Here is a 5,127-nt window from a genome sequence, read left to right as displayed (position 1 = left end):
ATGGTCATGATGGTTACGGGCGACCATCCGGCACAATGCAAAATAGGCCTCTTCAAGAATAGAGGACAAGAGTTTTGCAGGCGTGATAAAACTCAAACAACTCTAGTACGACCTGGTATAGGATTAAAAGAGGGGCGATACGTCTATAATGAAAATCACCGACAAGCTAGATATCCACCTTCAAAGAGGACCGTTGAGGAGATGACAAAAGTTCTTGATGAGGCTAAACGGTGTTGCACAGACAAAGAAAAGGAAGCATCATGGAAAGAAGCTGGTCTCTCAGGAGAGTCCATACTCTAGAGATTATATGATCTATATGGATTTGATCTCTCTCTAGATTTAGTATACGACCCAATGCATATCTTATCATTGAATGTATTCAAGAAATATATCTCACATTTCTTTGAAAGTGTTGAGGCTCCTTTGAAGAAAGAAATCGATGATGTTGTGTGTGTTGTTAAAAAGGCAGCACCTACCTCCATTCGATATGGACGTTGGCCTAACTCCCCAAGCATCTACTTTGCAAGCTTCAAGGCAGAGGAGAACCAAAAGTTCATCCAGTGGTGTCTACCGTATGTTTTGAGAGTTGTTAGTGGCATTCCTCCTGAAATGCATGTTTTGGGATTTTTGCTAATTAACATTTCACACAGCTTCTACAACCATAGTAGAGATCATGGATGGTCTGTGAAAGACATAGAAGTTGTGAAGACATTGCTACAATCATGGAGAGTTCGAAATGAAGAAATCTTTGGTGCGAACTCATCACCTCTAGAACATGTATCTGGTATGTATATCTTGATTAGTTAACAATAATTTTGATATATTTGTTCAGGAGAATAATCTCTTGATAACTTGTTTATAGGTAATGGTGAGATGCTTGATGATGTCTTGCGCCGTGGGTTGCATGACCTCTTTTGGTGTTACATATTTGAGCGTCTTGGAAAGGCATACAGCTCCATCAAAACAAATAACATGGCGGATGAAGCTTCATTTGCAAAGTTCTATTTGAGAAGGTTCTTCACAAGAGCTTTTCAGGATATCCTTGGTGATAGTGACAATCTCTTACCTTCTGAAAGGTTTTTGAAGGACCTACATTGTGCATTGATTCTTTCTCAAAGCAGCTCGCTATTAGCAGATGCTCCATCAAATGATTGCTCTCTGTCACATATGGATGGGCTATTGGTTGTGTCTTCAATTGAAAAGGCTAAATCTACGTGGAGTGATCTATTAAAATATGGAAGCAATTCACCATGGACTAGAAATCTTCTTCTCAAGGGGGTTGCAATATCAAAGAAGAGATGCACTTATAGAGATCCTACTAGTGAAGAGAAAACTTATCGAAAGAAGTTTTGGAACATTCCAGAGCAGTACTTAAAATGTTTGGAAGTAAAGACATACCAAAAGTTCCTCTTTAAAGGGGATATATTTAATGTGGGCACCAATGTCATAGTGAAGGTGGATACTGATGATGCAACGGTGGAACACAGAGGTCACTAGAAGGCTTGTATAACATCCTTGTTCTCAACACAGTTTGATGGAAAGTGTATGCTTTTCTTTGGTGGACGGTATTACAAGCAATGCATTGTGGGAAATGGGGACTCATAGCAATTGTTAATGGATCCAGTTACTCAAATGAGTGTGCTTGAGAAGGCCCCTTTGCCTTTCACATGGGATTGTGTTCGGCCCATCTACTCTATACTTAACAAATTTATTCCATTGCCAATACCAAGGAGGCAGAGGCTCATTGCTTATGAGGTGAAGGATTTGAGGCAGCGTGATAGCTTGTTAATGGAAGGAGGTTGTGGAAATGTTCCATTATGGGTGGAGGTCCATGATATAGTTCAAGTGTGCTTGAATAGCGAGAATGCAATACAGATTCAACATGTTGTTGTTAGAGAGACTGATTACGAAAGGAAAAGGGCAAAGCTTTCTTTATTGGAGCATGATGCATATCAACAAAACACTTATAAAGTTTGCTGAGAGGAGCATAAATGGAGAAGTTGGGATACAAAAAAAGATTATAAAGCCTGGACAGGCGGCTAGATGGATACCTATTGTTTGGAATTCTCCATAGACATATAATTGTGGTAGCCCCTTTTATTCAATCACTGCTAGTAATCTTGTGGAAATATTTTAGAAAGACTATTGCTTCATGGATGACAATTGTTGTATTCATTGTTATGGTGTTCTTTACATATCTTCTGTATAACTTCACTCATATGGTATGCAAGCATGGCTAGTACATTTGTGGAAGTAGTTTAGAATGCTAGTATACTTGTGGAAGTAGTTTAGAATGACTATTATTTCATGGATGACAATTTTTGTATTCATTGTTATGCAAGTAGTATACCTATGGAAGTAGTTTAGAATGAGTATTGCTTTATGGATGACAATTGCTAGCTTCATTGTTTCGATGTTCTTTGCATATCATTCTTAGAACCTCATCATAGAGTATGCTAGAACTTCTGGGAGACCTGCTTTATGGATGGAGATTATTGTACTTATTGTTAGTATGCAAGCATGGCTAGTATACTTGTAGAAGTAGTTTAAAATGCATATTATTTTATACATGACAATTGTTGTATTCATTGTCACAGTTTTCTTTACATGTCTTTCTAAAATAGTACTCATAAATTAATGACAAGTGTGTGTATAATTTTTGAGATAAACTTTTTTACTTAAATGTCTTGCTGCTCATGTGTGTGTTCAATGCTTTGTCTTTTCAGATATGAGTTATCCACAATCCTTTGTGGAGCAACTACTGTCTTTCTCTAATGAAGAGGCCCTCAAATTTTTTTGATTCTTGGAGGGCCAGTCATCTTGGAAATAAGAGAGTTGTTTCTTCTCCATCTAGCATCTCTATAGGTGTTGACACTACTAGCAATGAGAAATATGACCCAATCATATATGAACAGGTGTTTAGGCCTCTACCTCCTAAGCTTAGAGAACCCAATAAACTCTATGGTAGGGATTTCCTGTTAGAAGAGGGTAATAACCAACATAGAGTTCTTTATTCAAACTATGGGTTTGTTAGAGGATGGTTTGCCAAATACAAGCCATTTGGAGACCTTAGAAATAACATGGAGAGAAAGAATACTGTGTTCGATGTAATAAGAAAAAATAAAGGTGGGCTTAAGCCTGTAATAGTACCTGAACAAAATTATCATTGGAAAGAAGAAGAAGTTTATACATGGGCCATCAAGTCTCTTGCGGCAAAACAAAAATGGAGAAAAAAGAAACCAAACAACGAATTATCTTCTAGCACCCCAATGGTATGTGTCATTTTGTAGGATTTTCTCTAAGTAATGAACTTCTAGTATGTCAAAGTATAATCAAAATGTTTTCATGAGATTAGATAGAAAAAGAAAAAGATGATGATGATGATAACCAAGAATTTCATGAGAATGATGGAGGAGAAAGTGAACTACAAGGAGAAAGTGAGCTAGGAGAATATGGTTCACTCACAAAACTTGTGACTAATCCTCTAAGGTATTGGAAATTTATATGAAAACTAATGATGAAGAAAGTAATGCTTTTGTTGTTATTGAATAGCTAAAGGATGCTTGTGCACAAGAAACCACTTGTATATCTATTGAAGAACAAGAAGAGCAACCACAAGCTACTCATGTAAGCACTTCTATCTTAAAATAACAATAATGTATGACCTATCATGATAAAATTTGTTATTATGTGTTTAGAGAGAGACGGAAGCATACATTCCTAAGATGCCATGGGAAAATCATGATTTACAAAGTGATGCTTATGAGGTATGTGTGGTTTACTCCCCTCTCTCTCTCTCTCTCTCTCTCTCTCTCTCTCTCTCTCTCACACACACACACACACACACACACGTATGCACGCGCGCACACACACACACACACACAAAGATATCAATTGAAATAATTGAGGTAAATTTAGCTAGTTTTGTGTGCATGTGTGTATGTGTGTGTGAGATATCCAAATTCAATTGCTTAATGCGCAGGCATATAGAAACTACATGCAAGAAGAAGAGTTTGTCCAATGCTATCAAGAAAAGGATATGGAAGTAAACAATGAATTAGATGAGTGTGAAGACCATATCACAAAACTGGTACAATTCTAATTCATGTATTTTTTTCACTCTAAAACTTTTTGTTGATTGCACTCTTTTCTTGAATAATTTGTGAAGGAAAAAATCAATGGAAGGACACAAATTATAAGTGGTAAAAACAAAGAACAGAAAAGAAAAAGCACACGAAAGCGCAAGGTACTATTTAAAGACGCTTCACATGGAATATTTATTTAATGAAATTTACCCTACTTAATTTTAATGTTATAAAAAAGCCATGTTTTCCCACTTCTATAGGCTACTTCTAAGATTGAAGAGCTACTAAAGGAGAAAGATGAAGCTTCAAAGTTTTTGAAGCTTAAAAAGAAAAAGGTTTTTTTCTTCACAAGAATAAGATTCTTTAAATATTTTTGCATGTGGCTACAAAATAAAAGAGTGGACTTTAATTGTTTTAGGAGTAGAAATCTGATGGGGGATGTTCAATGAATCAAAATCAATGTGTGTTGGAACTTCAGGTATGCAATAAAAGCTAAAAACATTGCCTTAATTATGTTCACAAAAATAATACGTCACTTTTTAAACCATGTTATTTTGTTATGACAATTATGTAGGCACGAAATTTGTCTAGAGATGACAAAGAAACTATATTAATGAAGTGGCTAAATCTCAAGAAAGTACAAGACTTATACCACTTGATCAAGACAACGTATTTTTCTATACAGAAATCGAATAGTTTCATCAAGAAGAGAGCAAATGAGGATACTAATAAATCCACTATGTGTGAAGATTTAGTTACATGGTTTTTGTTAGAAGGCCTGATAATTTTTTATTTTGATAAAGTTGGCTCTTTGGCCATGAAGGATATCATTGTAACAAATGACAAGTAGTTTTATAATCGAACCACATGATTTAAGAACTGTAGCATGCAACACATGTTATGTAAGCTTTCATTTGTTATACTCATAGCTATCTTTATAAATTAAGTCTACTTTATCTCCTAATGTTGAAGTAATCTCTCCTAAATTGTTTGCTCGTGGGAAAATTTTTAGATTAATTACTATTTTGTGTCTACATGTTCC

The 5,127-nt window shown here is 35.7% G+C and overlaps 1 pseudogene; it reads left to right on the top strand.

Moving 5' to 3' along the window:
• The first annotated feature begins 2,728 nt into the window (after positions 1 to 2,728).
• LOC147426446 (uncharacterized) lies at positions 2,729 to 4,102 on the top strand (annotated as a pseudogene).
• Positions 4,103 to 5,127: the final 1,025 nt, after the last annotated feature.

Source organism: Adiantum capillus-veneris, chromosome 24 (genome assembly GCF_014529385.1).
Source record: "Adiantum capillus-veneris isolate H3 chromosome 24, ASM1452938v2, whole genome shotgun sequence".
NCBI lineage: Eukaryota > Viridiplantae > Streptophyta > Polypodiopsida > Polypodiales > Pteridaceae > Adiantum > Adiantum capillus-veneris.
This window is presented reverse-complemented; position numbering and strand designations above follow the sequence as displayed.